We start from the raw sequence: 27,755 nt of genomic DNA, 5'->3' as shown, positions 1-27,755 counted from the left end.
AGAGTGGTTTACCTGTGAATGTCGACTTCGGTGTACTGGGAGAATTTTAGGAAAGAGTGGTTTACCTATGAATGTCGACTTCGGTTTACTGGGAGAATTTTAGGAAAGAGTGGTTTACCTGTGAATGTCGACTTCGGTTTACTGGGAGAATTTTAGGAAAGAGTGGTTTACCTGTGAATGTCGACTTCGGTGTACTGGGAGAATTTTAGGAAAGAGTGGTTTACCTGTGAATGTCGACTTCGGTTTACTGGGAGAATTTTAGGAAAGAGTGGTTTACCTGTGAATGTCGACTTCGGTTTACTGGGAGAATTTTAGGAAAGAGTGGTTTACCTGTGAATGTCGACTTCGGTGTACTGGGAGAATTTTAGGAAAGAGTGGTTTACCTATGAATGTCGACTTCGGTTTACTGGGAGAATTTTAGGAAAGAGTGGTTTACCTGTGAATGTCGACTTCGGTTTACTGGGAGAATTTTAGGAAAGAGTGGTTTACCTGTGAATGTCGACTTCGGTGTACTGGGAGAATTTTAGGAAAGAGTGGTTTACCTGTGAATGTCGACTTCGGTTTAGTGGGAGAATTTTAGGAAAGAGTGGTTTACCTGTGAATGTCGACTTCGGTTTACTGGGAGAATTTTAGGAAAGAGTGGTTTACCTGTGAATGTCGACTTCGGTTTACTGGGAGAATTTTAGGAAAGAGTGGTTTACCTGTGAATGTCGACTTCGGTTTACTGGGAGAATTTTAGGAAAGAGTGGTTTACCTATGAATGTCGACTTCGGTTTACTGGGAGAATTTTAGGAAAGAGTGGTTTACCTGTGAATGTCGACTTCGGTTTACTGGGAGAATTTTAGGAAAGAGTGGTTTACCTGTGAATGTCGACTTCGGTTTACTGGGAGAATTTTAGGAAAGAGTGGTTTACCCGTGAATGTCGACTTCGGTTTACTGGGAGAATTTTAGGAAAGAGTGGTTTACCTGTGAATGTCGACTTCGGTTTACTGGGAGAATTTTAGGAAAGAGTGGTTTACCTGTGAATGTCGACTTCGGTGTACTGGGAGAATTTTAGGAAAGAGTGGTTTACCTATGAATGTCGACTTCGGTTTACTGGGAGAATTTTAGGAAAGAGTGGTTTACCTGTGAATGTCGACTTCGGTGTACTGGGAGAATTTTAGGAAAGAGTGGTTTACCTGTGAATGTCGACTTCGGTTTACTGGGAGAATTTTAGGAAAGAGTGGTTTACCTGTGAATGTCGACTTCGGTTTACTGGGAGAATTTTAGGAAAGAGTGGTTTACCTGTGAATGTCGACTTCGGTGTACTGGGAGAATTTTAGGAAAGAGTGGTTTACCTATGAATGTCGACTTCGGTTTACTGGGAGAATTTTAGGAAAGAGTGGTTTACCTGTGAATGTCGACTTTGGTTTACTGGGAGAATTTTAGGAAAGAGTGGTTTACCTGTGAATGTCGACTTCGGTGTACTGGGAGAATTTTAGGAAAGAGTGGTTTACCTGTGAATGTCGACTTCGGTTTACTGGGAGAATTTTAGGAAAGAGTGGTTTACCTGTGAATGTCGACTTCGGTTTACTGGGAGAATTTTGGGAAAGAGTGGTTTATCTGTGAATGTCGACTTCGGTTTACTGGGAGAATTTTAGGAAAGAGTGGTTTACCTGTGAATGTCGACTTCGGTTTACTGGGAGAATTTTAGGAAAGAGTGGTTTACCTATGAATGTCGACTTCGGTTTACTGGGAGAATTTTAGGAAAGAGTGGTTTACCTGTGAATGTCGACTTCGGTTTACTGGGAGAATTTTAGGAAAGAGTGGTTTACCTGTGAATGTCGACTTCGGTGTACTGGGAGAATTTTTGGAAAGAGTGGTTTACCTGTGAATGTCGACTTCGGTTTAGTGGGAGAATTTTAGGAAAGAGTGGTTTACCTGTGAATGTCGACTTCGGTTTACTGGGAGAATTTTAGGAAAGAGTGGTTTACCTGTGAATGTCGACTTCGGTTTACTGGGAGAATTTTAGGAAAGAGTGGTTTACCTGTGAATGTCGACTTCGGTTTACTGGGAGAATTTTAGGAAAGAGTGGTTTACCTATGAATGTCGACTTCGGTTTACTGGGAGAATTTTAGGAAAGAGTGGTTTACCTGTGAATGTCGACTTCGGTTTACTGGGAGAATTTTAGGAAAGAGTGGTTTACCTGTGAATGTCGACTTCGGTGTACTGGGAGAATTTTAGGAAAGAGTGGTTTACCTGTGAATGTCGACTTCGGTTTACTGGGAGAATTTTAGGAAAGAGTGGTTTACCTGTGAATGTCGACTTCGGTTTACTGGGAGAATTTTAGGAAAGAGTGGTTTACCTGTGAATGTCGACTTCGGTTTACTGGGAGAATTTTAGGAAAGAGTGGTTTACCTGTGAATGTCGACTTCGGTTTACTGGGAGAATTTTAGGAAAGAGTGGTTTACCTGTGAATGTCGACTTCGGTTTACTGGGAGAATTTTAGGAAAGAGTGGTTTACCTGTGAATGTCGACTTCGGTGTACTGGGAGAATTTTAGGAAAGAGTGGTTTACCTGTGAATGTCGACTTCGGTTTACTGGGAGAATTTTAGGAAAGAGTAGTTTACCTGTGAATGTCGACTTCGGTGTACTGGGAGAATTTTAGGAAAGAGTGGTTTACCTGTGAATGTCGACTTCGGTTTACTGGGAGAATTTTAGGAAAGAGTGGTTTACCTGTGAATGTCGACTTCGGTTTACTGGGAGAATTTTAGGAAAGAGTGGTTTACCTGTGAATGTCGACTTCGGTTTACTGGGAGAATTTTAGGAAAGAGTGGTTTACCTGTGAATGTCGACTTCGGTTTACTGGGAGAATTTTAGGAAAGAGTGGTTTACCTGTGAATGTCGACTTCGGTTTACTGGGAGAATTTTAGGAAAGAGTGGTTTACCTGTGAATGTCGACTTCGGTTTACTGGGAGAATTTTAGGAAAGAGTGGTTTACCTGTGAATGTAGACTTCGGTTTACTGGGAGAATTTTAGGAAAGAGTGGTTTACCTGTGAATGTCGACTTTGGTTTACTGGGAGAATTTTAGGAAAGAGTGGTTTACCTGTGAATGTCGACTTCGGTTTACTGGGAGAATTTTAGGAAAGAGTGGTTTACCTGTGAATGTCGACTTCGGTTTACTGGGAGAATTTTAGGAAAGAGTGGTTTACCTGTGAATGTCGACTTCGGTTTACTGGGAGAATTTTAGGAAAGAGTGGTTTACCTGTGAATGTCGACTTCGGTGTACTGGGAGAATTTTAGGAAAGAGTGGTTTACCTGTGAATGTCGACTTCGGTTTACTGGGAGAATTTTAGGAAAAAGTGGTTTACCTGTGAATGTCGACTTCGGTTTACTGGGAGAATTTTAGGAAAGAGTGGTTTACCTGTGAATGTCGACTTCGGTTTACTGGGAGAATTTTAGGAAAGAGTGGTTTACCTGTGAATGTCGACTTCGGTTTACTGGGAGAATTTTAGGAAAGAGTGGTTTACCTGTGAATGTCGACTTCGGTTTACTGGGAGAATTTTAGGAAAGAGTGGTTTACCTATGAATGTCGACTTCGGTTTACTGGGAGAATTTTAGGAAAGAGTGGTTTACCTATGAATGTCGACTTCGGTTTACTGGGAGAATTTTAGGAAAGAGTGGTTTACCTGTGAATGTCGACTTCGGTTTACTGGGAGAATTTTAGGAAAGAGTGGTTTACCTGTGAATGTCGACTTCGGTTTACTGGGAGAATTTTAGGAAAGAGTGGTTTACCTGTGAAGGTCGACTTCGGTTTACTGGGAGAATTTTAGGAAAGAGTGGTTTACCTATGAATGTCGACTTCGGTTTACTGGGAGAATTTTAGGAAAGAGTGGTTTACCTATGAATGTCGACTTCGGTTTACTGGGAGAATTTTAGGAAAGAGTGGTTTACCTGTGAATGTCGACTTCGGTTTACTGGGAGAATTTTAGGAAAGAGTGGTTTACCTGTGAATGTCGACTTCGGTTTACTGGGAGAATTTTAGGAAAGAGCGGTTTACCTGTGAATGTCGACTTCGGTTTACTGGGAGAATTTTAGGAAAGAGTGGTTTACCTGTGAATGTCGACTTCGGTTTACTGGGAGAATTTTAGGAAAGAGTGGTTTACCTATGAATGTCGACTTCGGTTTACTGGGAGAATTTTAGGAAAGAGTGGTTTACCTATGAATGTCGACTTCGGTTTACTGGGAGAATTTTAGGAAAGAGTGGTTTACCTGTGAATGTCGACTTCGGTTTACTGGGAGAATTTTAGGAAAGAGTGGTTTACCTGTGAATGTCGACTTCGGTTTACTGGGAGAATTTTAGGAAAGAGTGGTTTACCTGTGAATGTCGACTTCGGTTTACTGGGAGAATTTTAGGAAAGAGTGGTTTACCTGTGAATGTCGACTTCGGTTTACTGGGAGAATTTTAGGAAAGAGTGGTTTACCTGTGAATGTCGACTTCGGTTTACTGGGAGAATTTTAGGAAAGAGTGGTTTACCTGTGAATGTCGACTTCGGTTTACTGGGAGAATTTTAGGAAAGAGTGGTTTACCTGTGAAGGAGACAGCATATAGGACGCTGGTGCGACCTCTTCTTGAGTACTGTTCCAGTATTTCGGATCCGTACCAGATCGGATTGAAGGAAGACATCGAAGTAATTCATAGGCGGACTGTTAGATCAGTTACCGGTAGATTAAAATACGCAAGTGTTGCGGAGATGCTTCGGGAACTCATACGGGGATCCTTGGAAGGAAGGCGACGTTCTTTTCGAGAAACACTACTGAGAAAATTTAGAGACGCGACATTTGAAGCTAACTGCCAAATGATTCTACTGCCGCCATCATACATTGCGCGTAAGGACCAGGAAGATAAGATTCGAGAAATCGGGGCTCATACGGAGGCATATAGACAGTCGTTTTCCCCTCACTCTCTTTGCGAGTAGAACAGGAAAGGAAAAGACTAGTAGTGGTACAGGGTACCTTCCGCCACGCATCGCACGGTGACTTGCGGTGTGTCTGTGTAGATGTTAGATGTAGAAAATAGTTCCCAGCAGTGGAAAGCAATTTCAAGTGGTGGTGTGAATTTATCCGCTGTTCCATACACCATGCAAGCACACATTAGAAAGCTGGTGAAATAATAGCAGAACCAGTTTCTTTGGCTCTCCAGTTTACAAAGAAGCTGGTTCACCTGCCTAACATCGTGTAGGGCCCCCGCGAGGACGCAGAAGTGCCGCAACACGTCGTGGCATGGACTCAACTAATGTCTGAAGTAGTGCTGGAGGGAACTGCCACCATGAATCCTGCAAGGCTGTCCATAAATCCGTAAGAGTACAAGAGGGTGGAGATCCCTTCTGAACAGCACTTTGAAAGGCATCCCAAATATGCTCAATAATGTTCATGTCTGGGGAGTTTGATGGCCAACGGAAGTGCTTAAACTCGGAGGAGTGTTCCTGAAGCCACTCTGTAGCAGTTCATGACGTATGGGGTGTTGCAATGTCCTGCTGGAATTGTCCAAGTCCGTCGGAATGCACAATGCACATGAATGGATGCAGGTCATCAGGCAGTATGCTTGCATACGTGACACCTGTCAGAGTCGTATATAGACGTATCAGGAGCCCCATATCACTCCATTACAGAGGCTCCACCAGCTTGGACAGTCCCGTGTTGAAATGCAGGGTCCATGGATTCATAAGGTTGACTCCATACCCGTACACGTCCATCCGTTCGATACAATTTGAAACGAGACTCGTCCGACCGGGCAACATGTTTCCAGTCATCAACAGTCCAATGTCGGTGTTGGCGGGCACAGGCGAGGCGTAAGGCTTTTGTCGTGCACTCATCAAGGGTACACGAGTGGCCCTTCGGCTCCGAAAGCCCATATCGATTATGTTTCGTTGAATGGTTCGTACGCTGACAGTTGTTCATGGCCGGCATTGAAATCTACAGCAATTTGCGGAATGTTTCACTTCTGTCACGTTCACAGATTCTCTTCAGTCATCGTTGGTCCTGTTCTTGGAGGATCTTTCTCCGGCCGCAGCCATGTCGGAGATTTATGTTTTACCGGATTCCTGATACTCACGGTACACTGGCGAAATGGTCGTACAGGAAAATCCGCACTTCATCGCTAACTCGGAGATGCTGTGTTCCATCGCTCGTTCGCCGACTATAACACCACGTTAAAACTCATTTAAATTTTGATAACCTGTAGCAGCAGTGACCGATCTAACTGCGCCAGACACTTGTTGTCTAATATGGGCGTTGCCGACCACAGCGCCGTATGCTGCCTATTTACATATCTCTGTATTTTACGTATCTCTGTATTTGACAATTAAGTCAAAATTTCGTGTAGCAGACGTGGTAGATGGATCGCAGTAGCGGCAAAGATGCAAACATACAAAGAGTATGAGCTATAGAGTGCAATGAAATCTTGAAAATGAGCATGTGTTGAAATTGCAAGCGCAGTAAATAATATTTTAACACCTTAAAGTGGAATGCTTCACTTAAAAATTGCACGAAAGCTGTGGACTCAGTCTGAATCAAAATACTGGTAGATGCCTACTTCACTAAGATGACAAACTAACTGCCTCATGGTGTGCCTTAATCAGCAAATTTCACACCGAGAGTTACTCATTTCCGAAACGACGAACGCCTTGTCCATAATAACCCTACGGCCGATTTCGCTGTTGAACTCTGACTTTAAATTACTAAAACACATTCTTAACAATAGCTCGGAAACACTTTCATCGTATGTCTAGGATTCGTACCAATTCAGCGCTATTGAGGGATGATAAGTGATGAAGATTCTAGATCACTGTAGAGACCTAGACTTAGAATGAGTATATGACCTCATTACTTATGGTTAAGTATAGAACACAATATCCGCTCTACGATTTCGTTCTACCTTTTTGAAATCATTACGTCGCTTTCAGCAGCACGATATCGAGATAAAAAAGTAAACGAAGCGCTCACAGTGCAAATCATTTTTTTACGAGAACTTTGACAAGGTTGTTCTTTATTTATTAATTCGTTCGAGCTCGTCACAGAACCCTTGCTAACACACTTGCACCACACACTATAGGGCATCAATCTACTTAGCCTCAGAAGAACCGTTCGAGTGTACACAGATGACATCTTAAAAATCCAAGATAACAGACACTGAGTTGCCAAAAATATTCTAGGAAACTGACAACAGTAAGTGGTACACTCTTGGGTATATGTAAATGTGCAATCATACTTATAGGTCGACCTCAGCGCCGACTGCACCTCACTTCATTGCCACAAGAAGAAATCCAGAAACAACTGGGAATGTTTCCCACTGCCTGCTCAAACGATATGATAAAGTTCAGCTGGCGCATGTAGGTGCAAAATATGAACGCCACCTTACGTAGGCAAAACATGCAGTATGTCGATCGGCTCCAAAATATCTTCTATTTCAGCCAATACGTCCTTACGTGAATGCAGCACATAGCAGCAGTGCTGCCCAGCCCAGAGCTTTAGCATGGCAAGTCTTGATGGTAACATATGGGTATGTCTAGAAATAAACTTTACTCACAATAACTTTTAAAACCACTGCTCTAACCAACAATTTAGAGGGCCATTACTTAAAAATTCAGAGACCTACTGTACGGCAATTCACCTCAAAAAGGTGAACAAAATCATCGGTGATGCCCAGAACAGCGTAACTAAATACCTGTAGGAATCCCTACGCTGTGAAATCTATCCATCGCTGCGTCGAGGTCTTGCTGTCAATTTGTTCAAGAATATGTTACTATCTACTATCAAGCGAAGGTCTGACTGGGTAAGGAACTGCTTCACCGCTCTACGTAATTCATATAGAACACTTAGCTTCATACCCCTCAGCACCACCATCTGCCAACCATGTATCCGCGGCTCAGATGATCCACAGTGTAGAGCGATGTCTTCCATCGAGTAATACCCACTTGCTAAAGGGCGACATGTTATGAGGCAGTCGCAAACGTTATACTTACGGATGTAAAGATGAATCGTGCCAAACTTGAACAGTCAGCTTTGAAACGATTATTAAATCCCCAATACCATCGAACGCCGCTTTTTGTACTGGGCCAAACCTCAATTCTGAATTGGGCGCCAAAGAAATTGGCTCTAATGACCTGTACGTCATATCGTGTAATCACATCACAGTTGTTACGGCGGGATTGGGAATATTTCCAATCTTCCAACATTTCAGCTTGATACGCAATACAAGTGATTTATTTTTTTCTGTTTAACAGAAAATTGTTTTGAACTCAACAAGACCAAACCTCAAAGACAAGACATCACGTCGACGCTGGTGGAAAATACTTTTGTGTGGATGGAGGTTTTCCATTCTCTTCTTCTTCACCCCACTTCTTATTCTCTTTCGCAGGATAAATTTGTTCTTGTTGTTGCGAGGATTCTACATCCGTCGCCACATCCTGCATCTCTGTTGCCAAACGTCTCGATCTTGCCATTCTTCCTCATCCTCTTGTATACCTCTTCTTTCCATCGCTTATTGGATACCCCTTAACTGCATTTTCTGTGGCATTCTTCTTCTGACCCTACAAGGAGGATGCCATGAAAGTACTCTTTTGGGCCATCTGTCTTCTTTGGACCTGTCCAAAGCATGCCACCTATCTTCCTTTTGTTCTATTCGTAATACTGCAATGAGTCTGCGTCCGTTCTCTTATTTCCTCGTTTGTTACGTGGTAAAGTCGGGAAATTATACAAACTCTTCTGAAGTGGTCCATTTATAAAGCTCTCCGTCTCTTTTTATTTATTTGTGTATGTTCGCAGCACTGATTCCCATAGCTTGTTATTGGTTTCACGATGTATCTGGATAAACTCACTTTAACTTTTAAACTCATTTTTGACGACCAAAGTACAGGACATAATTTTTGAATAGCCGCACAACCCTGCCTGACCGTTTGATACATATCTCTGTCACGTATCCCATCACACAATAGGATACTGCCCTTGTACTTGTAACCTCCCCCTCACTTATCGACCTTAATGACAGTGAAAAATTAAATCGCGTGTACCTAATGAAAATTTGGGAAAAGCAATCGTCACCGAAGTTAATCTGTCGGTAAAGAGGGAGGAAAGGGTTACATCTAAATGAAAGGAAAAATGCAAATGAAACTGGTGGAAATTAATTTTGAAAAGGGGTAAAGTTAATGAAGAAAGTAAATGTGCGGCCGTTACGTTAACAATTAACTAGCGGTAATTAGATATTTGAGATTTGGGGAAAATTACGGTCGCCAGTCCTATGGACAATTACTATAATAACTGAAAAAGAAAGGTTATTGCACATATAATTACCACTAAAAGCGTGGCAACTGAAGGTTGACACGTGTTGTGTGAAAACTGAATGTTTGTCTGAAGTAATAAATTTCGCTACACCCTGACTTAATTTAGCAAAAGAATTAATAAAACTGGAAAATTGAAAGTTAATTTAGTGACTGAAATTAATAGTGAACTTTGTCTCTGAAGCACTACGAAATTCAATAAAATAAGGCTAGTCTTGGGCTACCTCAACAATCATTTCAAAAGCTACTTGAATCTATGCAATTTAGAAATAAGAGATTTAACTTTAAACTTGAATTAAATGATTCTGAACAATTAACGATAGTAAAATTTAGTACGTACCAAGCTGAGCTGCAGTCACAGGTAAGCTAAAATACGGTAACAAAACTCGCACTCTTAATTTGTGCTTGTGTAATCTAAATATTGTAGCCAGCTATGAATACCTTTGAAATTAAAGCAGTGAAATCGAGTGGTATTACTTTAATGCTGGCGTTTGAATTTCAACGACACTCGGGTTCATTCCGGAAAAAGAAGGGACCCTGCTTGGTAATGCAACTGGGACAATGAGCAACAAAGGTTCATGCTACGTTGCTGTAATTTGGTGAGGCAAATGGTACAGTTTGAAAAGCTGAGGTCTGCCATACAGTTCTAAAACTTTACGTGCTTCCAGTCTTCCTTGTTGGTTGATTGAAGGTTTGAAGCCGTCGATCGAGGAGGTGGCGACAGTCACTCATTGTCGGCCGTCGCTGTTGCAGAAGCTGGATGTTGGCGCGCCTTCTTCTCGACACGGTCACCAGGCGAAACGGGCTCTTGATGTGCGCCAGCTAATGCTTCCCGTCTGCGACACCGTGTCAGAAACTATCATAGCAAGTCGACCGCAATTACTTGCTGCCAAACCCCGAAAGCGCGGCAAGTCGCGGGAGCGTCACACAACACACCTGCTCCACCGCCCTACTCCAGCCAGACTCTCTCTGCTCTGTCCGCGTTCCACGCGGCAGAGTTAACACTACCAAAGATCCTAAACACTTTGGTTCTCCACACGACCTATCGATGTAATCGTTCGATAGCATAGTTTTCCCTAGGCAAGACCCAGCGTAAAAATACAAATAATATTTACAAAACAACCAATTATATATCGACATAAATGCAAAAATATATATATACAAATAGTAAAACAATTACAATATATAAAGACAAAGAAATGTCATATCTTCAGGTAACAAAATAAGGAAAAAAATTATAGTGCAATAGATGGAAATAGAAGGATATGCATTTCCGGCGTTACATACTGACCATCTTTACATGCTTCAATATGATCTCCGCAAATTTCTTTCTCCACCTTAATAACACATTCTGCCGATTGTAGTTGTTTATGATACTTCTTACATAAATTTTTGACAATTCCCCTGACCACAGCCCCTCAAACAATAGCTGTAGTGGCACTTTGTTGTATGATTTCTCGAGATCCATAGAGACCAAATGGTTGCTTAGATCTCTTCTCCATGATCTGAATGATCTGACTTTGGGTAAAAATGTTATCTACACATGACCTGCCTCTTCTAAGGCCACATTTTTCCTCCGTTTCCTTCACAATCTTCTCCATTCTTGGTTTTACCATCCTCCCGCACAGCCTGCTGACAGAACTTGTGAAACTTATACCACGAAAGTTGCTATGTATTTCCTTGCCTCCTTTTTTATGCGTGGAGCTTAGACACGCTAAGTTCCACTCTGATGGAATTTCCTCGCCATAGCACATACATTAATTACGTAACTTATTTAGATATTCATACAGAATGTTTGGACCATACCTCACCAATTATAATGGTACGTTTCCATGCCCTGTTGATATAGCCGCCTTCTGTACCTCTTTCATAGTAATTTTGTCTGCTTCTTCGCCATCCTGGTCCTCCTGTATCTCCCATTTTATTTTATTATGTTCTGTCCTTTCTTCTGTTAGCAGGCCTTTAATATGCTTCTCCCATTCTGCCAGACTTAAAGTCATCAGGTCTGCTCTTTCTTTTATTTCTTTCCTCAGCCTTGCAACTATTTTCCATGCTGTTGTCACTTTGTGCTCTCTCTCTTCCCCCCCCCCCCCCCCTCCACCCATGCATCGACTGACTTCCTCGCATTTATCCTGTCATATTTCATTTCTCCTTTCACAGATGACCTTTTTTATTTCTCCATTAAGTCTAAAGTAAAAGGCTCCGTCATGTCTGCCCCCTGTTCTCAACCATTTATAGTAGCACCTCTTATTTGAGGTTTGCGTTTTCTTAGCTGCTTTGAGTCCACCATTGTGGCGGCCGCTTTCTTTCTTCTTCTTGCTGCCCCAGTGCTTAAAATGTTAGTACATATTGTCAGCCATTCTTTCTTCTAACTGCCTCAGTGTTTTGACAATAGTAATATATAAAGAAACTGTACAGACACAAAGTATCTAAGTTGTATTTAATGGTATCTACTGTCCTCTTGACAATATTTGCCTCTTTAATTGTCTTTGGCCCTTAGATGTTTCTATCATCTATGCGCGTAACATTCTGTACTCCTGTAGACCATAACATTATTTGTTATTATACTACAGTTTTTATTTTGAATGATGTAGCCTTTTATTGACCTGATATTTCTGGAAGGTCTTTTCCATGTATATTAGTGGACCTGCTTGTCAGGAAAGAAACCATTTAAAATCTTTAAGGGCAATGTCTGACACATATCAACTAACCTTTCCCCATTATCATTTACTGCGTCATCTCCATATCTTCCCACAATACCACTATCAGTACCCACCCCCACTTTTCCATTAAAATACTCATACAAATTTTTCTTTTGTGGGCCGATATGTTTTCTAGCACACTTTTCAGGAAACTCATCTTTGACTTTGCTGTCAGCATTATTTGTAGGTGCATAAGCCCCGAGACTGATGATTTCGTGGCCATATTTTTATATTTCTGCAGCGTTTATCCCCATCAATTTCCTCCCAGCATTTGCTATTTCATCTATGCTTCTTGTGGACGGCTATTGAAATCCGTCTGTCGTTGCTTTCCTTCTATTTAACTCCACATCCATCTGTTGTTGCTTTCCTTCTATTTAACTCCACCTTAAAAATGAATTTAACAGGCTAAATTTTCATTTCCCTTACCCTTGACCTTTGTTTCACTGAGGACACACACATCTATCGTCAACCTACTTAGTTCCTAGAATATTTCTCTTTTCTTTGTACCCAAACTCTGCACATTCTACGTTGGTATAAATATAGTCCTTTTCCGTAGCCGTTTTTGTCTCCGTGGGGATCCAGTCCCGTTGTTTTGCTGAGGCTTTTGACTGATATCTTGAGCCGAAGAAATACTTTTTAGAAATGCTGAGGATCTGGTCCGGCGAATGAACGCCCACCCTGGAGGACCGGGCAGTATTTCGGGTTGCCATCCCCTAGGTAAACTGCCTTCCGAGCGCTTCGAGCTCTGCCCGCCTACGAAGCAAGGAAAGGAAAGGAAACATCAAGACTGGCTGTAGGAAGGATGGGACATTGTGAGGCACTCTTCGTCTGGTTCTCTCGTAGAGGCCTGGCCGGCTAGGGAGGCCCCGCCAACAGCTACACTGCTGCCGGTATAGCCCGCCACTCCCTTGGAAACACGCAAACCCTCTCGCCCGCACGGACAGTGCTACGGTAAGACGGTGTCTCCTGAGAGGCGAGAGTAAAATTTTTTATTTCAGGCTAAAAGCTTCAGCCGAAGGAGGCGTTTATGACGAGAGGGGGACTGGAAGGAAATTTCTTAAAAAAGCCCAGTGTGTTAGACCATTGTTCGAGAAAACCAAGCTTCCGGATTCGAGTCTCACTCCGGCACCCTGTTTCAAACAAAGTAAGTATTCCTACATATTATGACTGCATGTGCTAATGGACTGAGTATATTTCGGCTGATATAACACAATATGTTGTGTTCAAGGGAAAGCCATGATCAAATCAAGGTGAACCTGGGGTGCTTGAGAAAGTGCGAAGAGACAGATACTATGGACGATATAAACAGTTGCTGAAACGTTAGTTGTTTGTGCACTAATGACATCGGCAGAAAATGTTGCTGAACACAGGAAGTTTTATAGGTTGTCCACGCTTGGTGGAGGCATACAATATACTTTCAAAAAGTCCGGATACGTGTTAGTAGACACAAATATTGGGGGTGTCCATGTCTAGATTTTGTGACGACATTAAATCTACTGGGGACACTTTCAGTGAAGCGTCTAAATGTCTGCAGACCAGTGGCAGCTCGTTCTGCTTGAAGAGACTAAACGAAAGTGGGGAGTGATCTTGGACCCTAGGGTTTGGAGTGAAATCGACGTTCTAACTCATCCCAAAAGTGTTCTACTGGATTCAGATCGGGACTCTCGTTAGAACAATTCATTTCAGCAGTGTTATTATCGACAAACCATTGCCTCACAGATGTTGCTTTATGATAGGTTGCGTTTTCATGCTGATAGAAGCAATTACTGTCTCCCAAGAGTTCCTTTACTGTACTCAGGACGCAATACTGTAAAATTTGTTCATGTCCTTCCGCATTTAGCGTGTTATTAAGGGGAATAAGGGGACTACATCCTATCCACGAAAAACACACCCATACCGTAACACTACCTGCTCCGTTCTTCTTTGTTGGCAGGCATTACACACGACAGCAAAAAACGTTCTCCAGGCATTCACCAAGCCCAAGCCCTTACACCGAATTACCATAGGATACAGCTGGATTTATCACTGAAAGTTATTCGTTTCCAGTCGTCCATCGTCCAGTGGTGTCGCTATTTACACCACCTCCAACGTCGTTTAGAACTGACTAAAGTAATGTGTGGCTTCTGGAAAGCTACTCGATCATTTTACAACATTCTTTTTAACTCCTTACGCACAGTCGTGGTGCTAGCTGGTCTGCTGATAGAACTTTGGAATTCATGAATGGTTCCTTCTGCTGGTTTTATGCTACTTTTACAACTACCCTCCGCAATGCCTCACAAATCCCTGTCCGTCAACATATGAAGTGCGCCTGATCTTGGTTTTACTATGGTTGTTCTTTTGCGTTACCACCTCACAATTACGTAATCAACCGTCGACTTGGACAGCTTTAGAGGGATTGAAATTCCCTAATGATTTGTTACGCAGGTGATATCCAGTGACTAGTTCATGTTCGAAATCATTGAGCTATTCTGCTGTTATTGTTTTTCCGTTTACAACGTAATACTCCCTGCCTCCTTTTATACTGGCATACCCATACCCCACCTCTCGTGAAATCTAGTGGCCAATTCCGCATAACATACGGATGGTTCAAATGGCTCTGAGCACTGTGGGACTCAACTGCTGAGGTCATTAGTCCCCTAGAACTTAGAACTAGTTAAACCTAACTAACCTAAGGACATCACACACATCCATGCCCGAGGCAGGATTCGAACCTGCGACCGTAGCGGCCACGCGGTTCCAGACTGTAGCGCCTTTAACCGCTTGGCCACACCGGCCGGCCTAACATACGGATGTCCGGATGCTTTTGATCTGTTTGTGTAGGTAGCTGGTTCATAACGCAAATAATGTTTGTGAATAGAATCATTCTCTTATGTTACCTGATTGCACTATGGCGATCAGCCATTCCAGCCAAAGTTGTAAGGCAACTCCGTTCGCGACAACAAAACTCGGAACTACAACATGACATTAATTGTTGGGGAAGTTCGTAAAATGCTACAATTCATTAGATGATTTATAAAGTAATTCATCTTTGAAGAGCGCAGCGTACTCAGTTGTCATCGGAATCATTCATAAGTAGGGCCTAATGGCGCAGTGCCTAAGATAATTACCACACAGGAGTAACACATGAGTGAGGGAGACGCTTGAACGATGAGTTCTTTACCTGTTACTGGATTGTTTAATAGGAAAGAGAATAGTCAAAGATCTCCAGGGGAAAGTGGTGTAACAAAGATGTAATGACCCACAAACGCATTTTCAAAATTCCAAAAGCTCATCATCAGAGAGGAATCAATAGCAGTACTTATCGTGTGATGGTACCGAGGGTAAAATTAGAGAAGTTTTTACTCATACAGCCAGTCTTTCATTCCACTCATATTTCACGACACTGGCTTCGTATGTAAGAGGACCGACTTCAAATACTTGTACGACAGTTCAGTTTAAAAAGAAGGACGGAAGATTAGGTTTAATGTCCCGTCGATGACGTGGTCGTTAGACACATAGCACATGTTCCGACTCGACGGTCATGAGGAAATATATCGGCCTTGTCGTTTCCCAAGGAATCATCGTGCCACCTGCTTGGTGCGATTAAGAGAAACCACGAAAAATATAAATCAGGATGGGCAGACGGGTCACAGTTCGTAGTAACTGACGGATAGTTATCGAGTAAAACTAAAGTGATATATGGTGCTCCCAAAGGAAGTGTTATAGGTCCTCTGCTGTTCCTAACCTATATAAATGATTTAGGAGATCATCTGATTGTTTGCAGATGATACTGTCATTTACCGTCTAGTAAGGTCATCAGAGGATCAAAATCAATTGCAAAACGATTTAGATAGGATATCTGTATGGTGCGAATACTGGCAATTAACACGAAATAATGGTAAGCTTGAGGTCGCCCTAGTGAGTACTAATAGGAATCCGTTAACTTTCTGTTACACAATAAATTACACAAATCTTACGCCCGTCAATTCAACTAAATGCCTAGGGATTACAGTTACGAACAACTTAAATTGCAACAATCACATAGATAAGGTTGTGGGAAAGGCGAAACAAAGACTGCGTTTTATTTGCAGAATACTTATAACATGCAAGAAAACAACTAAAGATACTGCCTGAACTTGTGCGCCCTCTGCTAGTGTATTCGTTGTGCGGTAAGGGATCCTTACCAGATAGGATTGACGAAGGACATCGATAAAATTTAAAGAAGGGCAACTAGTTTTGTACTATCACGAACTTGGGGAGAAAGCATCACGGATATGATACACAAGTTGGTGTGGCAGTCATTAAAACAAAGGAGTTTTTAGATGCGGCAAGATCTTTTTACGAAATTTCAATCTCCAGCTTTCTCCTCAGAATGCGAAAATACTTTATTGAGGCCCACCTGCGTAGGAGAAATGTTCAACGCAATAAAATAATAGAAATCGAAACTCCCTCGGAGAAATTTAATTGCTCCATTTTCCCGCACGCTGTTCGGGAGTGGAACGCTGGAGAAATAGCGTGAAAGTGGTGCGATGAACCCCCTGCCAGGCACTTCAGCGTGAATAGCAGAGTAGTCATGCAGATGCAGACGTAGATGGGCGTATGAAGAGCCCTTTTTTTACAGTACGAGTGGTGTGCCCTAGTACTCCAACATCTCGCTCGGTATCTAGGTTAAGATTATGAGTAACTTCCCTAAAATCTTCCGGTGAATGTTTGGACGCCTTATCTAAAGGTCGGAACCGGTCACCCTTTTGTCTTCTTCTGTCAGAGATTACGTTCAGTCTCTAACGATATTTATACCTCGAGGCGATAAACTCTTCATTTACATCCTTAATTTCTTTACTCCATTTTCTCTCCGCCATACATGTACCGTATCTTGCGGAGTAAAAACGTGGATGAACACAATCATATTTCGACTGTAGCATCATAAGCCTGCCGACTCCCAGATCCGAATTCTTGTAAGTAGTTATCGTACATGAGAAAATCAGCTACTTTAAGAATGTACTGTACAAACGTTGAGAGTAATGGTTATGGCGATAAGAAAAATTTATTTACTTGAAAAAAAAAGTTTTAGATTTTCAGTGCAGTTAATTAATGACGAACAGATTTTTATTATTCAAGATATGTGTTGATGAACATGTACCGTTTAAGATAATGATGAAAGGGGACGATTCGCGTAGTAAGAAAATCAGTAAGCTCCTAAGGTCACAGAGAAGACTGAACAGTACAGTCGAGATATTTCGTATGTCTACCGGCAATAAAAAGTTACGTGAAGATTAAAAATCTAAATGAAATTAAAATTACCACGGTTATACTTTCGGAGAATCTGAGAGCCAGATTCTGTATCTAGAGCTATCAAATGGTTTCATACTCTAAGTTAGTCAATAAAAATAAATTGATTGTTCTGTTAATCGTGGACCAAACTGGTGCAGTAATTATAAATTCTGTTTTTCTTAATGCTTGACGTGAATCCTTCCGTTTCTATAATCGACTTCTGAACGGATGCGAAGATACAAGACATACGAAGGGACATAAAGAGTTTAAAGCCCCTTCAAGGTTCAAGATGTGGGAGGAATTTAAAAATAAGTAAAATCATTAACCCATTAACCAAAAGAACGACACTGCCATCATACAATTTTTTCGTTCTCTCTATGCTGAGCATGCAGTAGACCTGCTTCAGAATTCTTGCTATTGTTTACGCACGTCGGTAGGGAAGCGGATCGCTCTAAGTGACTGGATAACGAGAATATTTGAAATATCGATCTTTGTAACTGTTGACGTGTGTGTTTTATATAACATTTTGTAGAATTCTAGAACACTTTTAATGCTCGAATATGACGACCATCTTTGAGACAACTCAGCTCGTCTGTTGAAATCAACTTGGATCCCGGAGGAGACATTCATTTGATTTCCAATTCGCACTCTTTATTCACGAGATCTTACAAGGATATTCGGATGACAATTACATAATACTGATAGAATGCGCTACACGGTGGGCTTTGAGTGTCAGTGTAACCTCAGATGTCTTACTCCTGTTATCCGTTTGTTCGTGCAAGGGTATAAAACGAAGGAACACCAGACTTTAAGGTTCCGTGAAGGCAGAAGTCATTAGAGACGATAAGAAAGTTGGATAGGACAAAGATGTGGGAAGAAAACGCCCGTGATCCTTTTCACACCAACTAACCTAGCTTTCATCACAAATTTAGGGCAACTGCAATAAACCTAAATTAGGATATATAATAAAGTTTTACGTCAACGGTTGCTTAAATGTTTACAAAATGTTCACATTAGTGGTTTCACCAAACAACTGCCATTTGTAGGTGTGACATAATCCACTACAAAGCTTCGTACAGATGTCTAACAAAAACGTTTAAGCACTCCGAACACCATGAAGTCAACTAAAATATATCAATGAAAGTAAATAATATTACCACATGGTAAAAAAAGTACAGGAAGCTAACCGCTGCGCCATCTCGCTCGCTAATTGTGTGTGACACGTAAATGTGTCGCATAGGAAAGTGATGATAGTCTATGCAACGGCTAAAGAAACGTGCCAAATTTAAGTTTATCAAAGATAAATAGTAAAAAATCGAGCTGAAAGATAAGAACAGTATTTACGGAGCATTGCTACACTGTAATTATTTTCCTAAGATTGGACGGTGCCGCAAGGAAGCATGATGCAATGCAGACAAGTAAAAGTATATTTCAGAACTACATCGCGCAAGTGAAAAATTTTACATTTCACAGAAGGTAAACTAAAAGAAAGAGAAAATCCATACAGTAAATTACGGCGTGGAGAATATCAAAGAGAAATACGCGCCTAACAAGATGCTGTTAAATTACATTTATCATCTTTAATGAAAATTGACTGTTTTGTCGGCCACAAACATTAAAAATCTTGATCACGAAAACTGTATTCTTAAGTTAAGAATACATGACGAGTATTGGAATGAGACGACACTGTGTGACATACATAAACGATGGATAATTTATGTCTACTTGTAGCTTTTAATGAAGTACTTGCATATGAATTATGTGAAACAGAATAATAGTTTTTCATCATAAGAACAACGTATGTCATAGTCGAACGTACTTACGATAATATTTGGTATCATGTTTCTTTAATTATTAACTACCGTACATTACATACAGAGACACTGATGGCAGCGTAACGCAAAAAGCACGATACTTGTAAAGCAAGTCTTGTGTTTCGTATCTTTGGCGTTATAGACGTGTTTTATTTTGATGAAACACCGTCCGATATTTATCAAAATTTATGCAGATAACACATGTTACATGATTAAGCTCTCATTCCATTCGTAACTGGTGTCCACAGTCAACATCAGTATGATGTCTGACTCCCAAGGGCACGAATACACACTTACATTCGTTGTAGTACGGAAGCAAACAACCTCGGAATGTCATATTGAGGAAGTCCTTACCATATCAAAAACACGTTCTGTGTCAGTCCACGAAGATTCATGGCTTGTCATCGAATTCTGGACATGCTATATGAGCGATAAATCAGGGGACCTCGTAGGACAGTGAAAATGCGAACACTCCTCGCGGTGTGAACGTAGCGTGGGCTCTTACATTATCCTGCTGGAATCTGTCATTTAGTACACAGGTCATGGACGTATGTGGCAACAGGATTTCCCATTATTGCCACATACTTGCGAGCATTCAGTCTCCCTTCAACAATTAACAAATCAGATTGTTGTCATGTCCAGTAGCACCCCACACCGTGATTCCAAGATCTGGAGAGGTATAGATCACTAGAATCGTTGCTCCTTGAGTCGATCCCCCTGCCTTAAACAGAAGCAAGAAACTTCGCTAAACACTGCAGAATAATTGGCAATTCGAGATCACGACCCATCTTTCAATAATGAATTTCCGACGGGTTCGTGGCGACGCAGTTCCACAAACCTCTCCGCGGATTTCAACTGTTGTCATCCTTGTATTGGTTACGAATGATGCCTGTCTACTGTTATGGCCACATTGTTGTCTTTCTTCCATATTGTCACTAATCGTTGTTCCGTTATTGTACTAGAGTCAGTTGTCTGTGTCATTTGTCGGTATGATGCTACCAAGTCTTTCATGACAAAGATTCAACATTTCACAAAGTCCGAGAGGTGGCGATACGCTCCATGTGCACGTCCTGTGGGCTTGCTGTGTTGCGGCATCGATCTGAAACCATCTAGTAAGGTAGTCACACTCGGTAGCCATTATAGACTGTCTAATCTTCGTCTGTAGGATTGCTTTTTTCTATACTGAAAATAAGTTTACACGATCATGAACTTTTGATTAAGTTATCTCACAGGCACGGAAATACGGAGTAATTTTCACGCCATGTCCAGTGCAATGGTTTCGCTGTCGGCAGCAATGCGCCATGTCCGGCACCATCAAGTCACAAGTCACAATTGAGGTAGGTAGTATCACAAGTCCTCCAGGGTTCGGTAGTACGTCCTACATTCTTTTCATTGGTTGTCAATGACGTGTCATCAGTTTTATCCAACATCAAATACCACATGTACGCTGATGACATTCATTGTATCTAAGAGCAATACCAATAAACCTTAAGATAGTTATTGAGAACCTCAGTATCGACCTGTGTGAACAATCAAAACGGGCGCAGTATATAGCATTAAAACTCGACCCATCCAAAACCCAAGCGGTCATTGTAGGTTCATTAGCCCGAATTATCGGGAATCCCTACCATCTTTATCCCTAAATTGGAGAAATAGCAACTTTTCTCCTTGAGAAAAGAGTATAAGAGTAATAGTAGATGAAAATCTAATTGGGACTGAGCACGTAACCACAGTGTACAAGAAAGCATCAGCATCTCTCCATTCCCTAAAAAAATAAAAAATAAATTCTTCCCTCTTGACCAGAAAAAGAAATTTGTTCGAAAAGTTATACATCCAATTATTGATTGCAGCGATGTTATCCTGAAAGGACTTCCTCAAAGAAGATCACCGCCCCGAGAGATGATTATGAATGCCAGTGTTCGTTATATCTGTGATGTTTCACTCTTTGCTCATATTTCACCATAATATGCACAGCTATCATGGCAGCATGCAGACAAGCCCAGAGATTTCCATACCCTCTGTCTTGTCTACCGTCCTATTAACGTACACTGTCCCCCCATATCTCTCCTCGACCTTAACGCTCTTGTCTGAACAACGTGGCAGAAACTACCGTTCCCATCAGAGCAAACTCTTTCTGTCCCATAACATCGTTCTGCCACTTTCTCGAAGTCCTTCTCAGTAGCAGAAACCCGAGTCTGCAATAACCTGCCTCATTATATTAGAGAACTCCAGCTTCAGAACACAGTTAATGATATGATCGATGAAGCAACAACAACCATTACCATTGTCATTGGACGCATTAGTTGCCCTCGTCAATCCTTCTTTCCAGCTAGATCTTCCTTATTTCTCAATATTCTTAGCTTGTGAAATCTCCTTAAATTTCATTTCTCCACAACCCGCTGTATCAGAAACATCTATTTTGTACGCAAATAAATTCTTTTTATATCTTCCATGATCGTTATTGTTATTGTCATTATTATTATTACTGTTATTACCATTGTCAATATTATTGGAAGCAGTACTGCCAGTATTAACTTCATTAATTCACAGTCAGTATTATCTACTCATACTGTCACTATAAAACTAAAATTATTTTAATAGTTTTCGTTATATGAAAACCCGTATTTCTTAGGTAACTATGATGTAAAAAAGATTCTATTGGTATGAAATCCCGGTCCGATGAAAGAGAGGGCCTTATGGCCCTAACCAGATCCGGTTAAATAAATTAAAATACAATAATAGTTTTATTGCGTTCGGTCAATGTGTCCATGGTGTAACACATTCAATATCCGTCACTATATGATTATGCTTTAAGCTTGTCCCAAGAAAAGCAGATAAAACGTACTTGTCATGGAATCATTGACGAATACAGTAATCTATTGAATATGCGATTCCATAGGGCAGTTCTGGAGGTTCCAATCTGAAGTCAACGTTGTTCCGTAGCTACCGACTCTTGTCAAAGTGATAATGATATGTGATTAACATCAAGTAAAGTCGCCTGAGGGAATACATCAAGCCATTCATTAACACTCTTTTAGATTTTGTGCATCTTTCAAGAAAATTAGAACTTTTATTCATGTAACGATATAGTATATTCAGCTAAGTGTAAGGACAAACACCGATAAACTGTTGGGAGAGATCGTACGGACGATCGTCTTAATTAGGGCTCCAGCGGGAATATTATCAACTTCCTCATAAGTTTCAAATAACGATGTTGTTCTTTAGTTACTACTAGAACTTGTACTTAACTACTTATAACGGAGGAAATCAACCATTCGCGTTGTATAATTGAAGACAGAAGTACAAAACAGTACTGTAACTAAATTCGCCACAGATATTGACGTGATTAGTAGCAGAAATCACAGTTGAATTCACTACGTACCATCCCCGCCTTCTGTTAGAGTTCATCTCTCAATCAGCTTGCACAGTGCCATGCGAGAGTAGAATTTTTTTATGAGAACACTAAAATTGACCCGTATTTCGTTTATGTGGAAAGCACAGATAGAATATAAGGGAGAGGATAAATAAAAAAGTGATAAAAAGTTTCATCTGTTGCCCATAACATTATTCGCATAAAACTCAGTTCGTTTATGAAACTGATTTCTTTGGTCAGTATCACCTTTTGCAATCACATGGAGGTTTATGTACAACACTTTATTACTGTTCAGCATGGAGCCATAGGAAATGCTATGATAGAATTACGTATATTGAACGAAATAATTTGCTTCGGTTAACTAACTGCAGTTGAGCGTTTCAGTAACAAATTGCGTAATAATGATGTACATCAACTAGACACTATATACCTGTGCGCGCAAACTACATTGACACTTGGTGCGGTGGCTAATGGGAGCGACCGTAAATGGGAAATGCATTTACGGTCGCTCCCATCAGACACCGCGTCGACTCTCAACTTAGCTTGCGCAGACGGTACTTAATGATATTTGAGGTGCAGGGACGATCAACTCATATACATTCTGAATGTTTCACGCATCATGATCACAGGAAATGTTCCATAAACTCTTCGAGATACCGAAACACGGTTTACTATGAATGACAAAAGCAAAAGGGCTAAACTTCTTTTTTTCCTGTATTATTAATGTTACTATTACTTTACGTATTGACATACTGAAGTAAATTTAGTTGTGTTTCATAGATCTACCGATGTCCTTGTGTAATGGAATTCGATAACTTGCGAAAATAGAAGTATCGGGAACGCAGTGAAACTTTTCGCTCTGATAGCATGAAAACATCCTAAATGCGAGGACGAAGCCGATGCACATTTCGCCATAGTTGTTAAATATGTGTTAGCCAAATCGGCAGCTATTTTTCAGTGAGTGTGTATGTTTAACCGGAAACCCACGTATGGTGTACAGGGCTGGCAGATATAAAATTCTGAGTCGTCTGAACTAACAGCTTGCACGCTGACGCCGCAGATTCTTATGACTGACATTTTCAGTATCGGGAAAACTCTTTATGAACGTACAGAGTTGCCATAATATGAATGGTATCTCAAAATGATGTATGCTCTCTTTGAAACTGAATATCTCCTTAATTAAAACAGATAGAAATGAAAAGCTTTTCTTGTCATATACATTAAGGTGTAACTTAACCCTGTATTGGCTGGTGGTACTCAAAAGAACCAGCTTGTTTTTACTCGCATAGTTTTCTCATAGTTCAGTTTGGTATATTCAAAACATATTGTAAAGTTACGGTACTTCCGCTCTACAGTTTCAGTGACGTTACTTCGCAATAGACAGACCTCTCTGGCAGCCAGAGCTCAAAAGTCTTTGTTGAGTGTTGCTGTGAAAACGAAAGATTGCACGTAATTGTTTCCTTAGTGCTGCCTAGCAATTTTCGCATGTTACTGAAACATCTGACGTATTTTCCATTGCAAGTATTTACTTTCTTATTTTTGTACAATAGCTTGGAGCTTTATGTCACAAGCAAGTGATATAAAATGAAAAATAAATAGTGGACTTACGGGTACAGTCAGGCTCTGGGAACACTTTATTGCAGTAACGTGCTGTAGTCTCTCACATGTTGTTCTGTCTACTTTTTCTCACAGAGATGGACAAAAATCGTAATACTGGTGGTTATTTTTGTCTTTAACTGATGCAGAAATTGAAGCGCTTTTTTATGAGGACATTCTCACTAATATTTCAAAAATCACTGACATCAAAGATGAAGATGACAATGTTAACAATTTTGACAAAGCTTTTTCGATCAATTTGTATTAGGCAGATTTGAAACAAACATTAAGTGGTTCACATAATGATGGCTTGGAGAATATTTTGCCATCTACATCTATAACTCGTCGTGCAAAATCAGCCAAATTTCAATAGAAAGTGCAGAAACAATTGCTCTGTAACAAGTAACTGTGATTGCAGATACAGTGAGATAGCACACTTGACTCGCATTCGGGAGGACGAAGGACGACGGTTCAATCTCGCGTCCGGCCATCTTGATTAGGTTTTCCGTGATTTCCCTAAATCACTCCAGGCAGATGCTGGGATGGTTCCTTTGACAGGGCACGGCCGACTTCCTTCCCCTTTCTTCCCTACTCCGATGAGGCGGATGACCTCGCTGTTTGGTGTCAGCCGGCCGGTGTGGCCGTGCGATTCTAGGCGCTTCAGCCTGCCTCGGGCATGGATGTGTGTGATGTCCTTAGCTTAGTTAGGTTTAAGTAGTTCTAAGTTCTAGGGGACTGATGACTACAGATGTTAAGTCCCATAGAGCTCAGAGCCATTTGAACTATTTTGTTTGGTGTCTTTCCTCAAATCAGCCCAACCCAACAGATACACTGAAAGTACTTTCTTACGCTCTCCTAGTCATAATTATTTTTAGCCTATGATTACTGCTTCTTCTTCTTCTTCTTCTTCAATTCATGGATTTTGCTAGAAGTCTGTTCCGGCTGTGACAGCCGTAGTACTACTTCATGTATTCTAAGGGCAGATCCTATAGAAGAATTACTTCACGATTCCCTCTCAGCTACTGATGTTCTGAATTTCGTTTTGAAGCCAATTTCAGAAGACGTAATTTTCCAGAGCAATCTTTATGCAACACTGAAGGGAAAGATTTTAAATCTGAAGGAACATGAGTTGTTAGCTTTTTTTGGGAATTTATTTGTGGGTTATCACCCGCTACTATCATGGAAACAGTACTGGTCTACGTGTGATGCCCTTGGTATTTCTATTGTAAGGCACAGTATAAGTAGTGACAGGTTTGATTCTATTTTGAGTAATTTACGTGCTAACGATAGCACAAAAATTCCAACAAATAACACTGTTTAGTTTTATAAAATTTGCCCGCTTCAAACTGTTCTGAATAAGAAATTTATATCCTTTTATAGAGGTTCTAGCGAGCTCGGTGTTGATGAATCAGTGATTGTCTTCAAGGGAAGAAGTATCAAAAAGCAATACAATCCATTAAAATCAATGAGCAGTTTGTGACCAGAAAGAATACACACTAACTTTTGATGTGTATCAAGGTAGAAACGGGACACCGGAGAAGGAATTTGATTGACACGGTTTCGAGATGACAGTTGTATTGAAACTGTCTAAATGCAACTGCGGTCAAAAAATTGGAAATTTGTGGTAAGAGCTTATGGGACCAAACTGCTGAGGTCATCGGTCCCTAAGCTTACACACTATTTATTCTAACTTGAACTAACTTACGTTAAGGATGACACGGACACCCATGCCCGAGGGAGGATTCGAACCTCCGACGGAGAGAGGCACGCGGACCGTGACAAGACGCCCCACACCACGCGGCTACCCCGAGAGGCTAAATTGGGGTCAGTTCAGAAAATTCTACAAAATGGAAACATTTATCTGTCCGTATTGGTGTTCTGTCCGTGAAGGCAAATGGTACATCTGATTACCTACGCGGAAAAAGGTTGCAAACAAAATCTTAAGCCAGAAAAGCACAAATTCTACAGAGAAAATTGAAAAAAATACATTTTTTTCTTTATCAGGAATCAGAGGGCGAAGGTGGTAAATGGCCAAAATGACCACCTTCCACCGCAGTACATCGTCAACAACGACTTAGAACAGAGCGACATACCAACTGTATTATTTCTAATGGAATAACATCGTAGTTGTGTTCAATTTGCCCTCTTGGATTATACTGTGTTTGTGGCTTTGCGCGTACACGGTGCTCTTGATATTAATAATTTTATATAAGACTGTCGGAGAATTCTTATTCCAAAGACAGAATTTAAAGTGGATAAATTCGGTGATCGGTCTGGGTACTCTTCTCTCCGTCCTGTCAATCTCGGAGGCAATGTGTCATTGAGAGATTCCCTGATATCAAGTTGAAAGTTAAGTGGCAACCCGCCTCATTGATAGTAACAATCGTCATCGTCAGAAATGACGTTAGGGCATGGAGCTTGATCGAGTAACATTTCTAGATGAGAGTCACCCATGACAATGTCGTGAAAAAAGTGCGGCACGATCAACCCTCTGCCGGCCGCGGTGGCCGTACGGTTCTAGTCGCTGCATTCCGGAACCGCGGGACTGCTACGGTCGCAGGTTCGAATCCTGCCTCGGGCATGGATGTGTGTGATGTCCTTAGGTTAGGTTTAAGTAGTTCTAAGTTCTAGGGGACTGATGACCTAAGATGTTAAGTCCCATAGTGCTCAGAGCCATTTGAACCATCAACCCTCAAGCTGACAGGCAACATCATCTGATGGTTGATAAACATTCTCCCTTCAGTTACGTGTGTATTTTCGTTAGCCCAGAGTTCACGCAGTTATGGCGGTTAATTGTTCCTTTAAGTTTAAAAGTCGCTTTATTCGGAAAAAAAATAGATTTCGGAAACAGTCATCTCCTTTACACATGATGATAAACCACTCATAAATGCGTATCGGAATAATCCTCGTTCAGAGCATGGAGAAGCGTCGGAATGTAAAGCTTCCATCTCTGAGTCCGTAAAATTGTGCAAACACAGGTTTTGATGATTCCAGTTTCATGAGAGCATTAACTCATAGACGTTTTCGGGATTTTTTTGTACGCTTCAATCACTGTATCAAAACTTTCGCTTTCTGTTAACAGTGTCTTCCTTCCACTTCGCCTTTTCTTCACATCGTACAACGTTCCATCGACTTCAAACTTGTCTCGTATTCTTGTAATTGCTAACCAGGAAGGTGGTGGTGGTCCAAATTCAACAATCCAAAGTCGTCGAAATTCACTGACTCACATTCTCTGTTTTCCAGTAACATTTTAGCATTAGCTTCTGTTCTTCAAATGATATCGCCATGTTTATTTCCAGTCCTGCAACAAATGGAAGCGATGCTAAGATTTTTACTGTCCTTGAATAATTACTCACAAAAATATTTTTATTTGCTTTAATTAAAGGGAGATTCAAACATTAGTTTGGGACACCATGTGTGATATACTATAGGCTGTAATAGAGTGAAAGTACACAAATGAAATAAGCTTTCGTATTTCCGTGTCGTTGACAGCAGAAGTTATTTTTATAGTGTAGATAGCAGCATTAAGGTTCTGTGCAATAAGCCTGATACTTCCAACAGAGCTTTCCATCTGTCTGCCGTTCTAGGAATTGAAGGTGTTGGGCATCACTGAGTGTTTGATCACCTCGTGACAATAAAATTGCGCATTTACAATAGTTTCGTGTCATAAACTGTATTCACTCTGTTTTGGTTCAGTCAAGT

General features: G+C 41.0%; 1 protein-coding gene across 5 annotated transcripts in view; it reads left to right on the top strand.

The window, feature by feature from the left end:
• LOC126249755 (serine/threonine-protein kinase NIM1) overlaps positions 1-27,755 on the top strand; it is a 518,432-nt gene that overhangs the window by 15,945 nt on the left and 474,732 nt on the right. The gene's annotated exons all lie outside the window — the stretch shown is intronic.

The sequence above is a fragment of the Schistocerca nitens genome, chromosome 3 (genome assembly GCF_023898315.1).
Source record: "Schistocerca nitens isolate TAMUIC-IGC-003100 chromosome 3, iqSchNite1.1, whole genome shotgun sequence".
Lineage (NCBI taxonomy): Eukaryota > Metazoa > Arthropoda > Insecta > Orthoptera > Acrididae > Schistocerca > Schistocerca nitens.
This window is presented reverse-complemented; position numbering and strand designations above follow the sequence as displayed.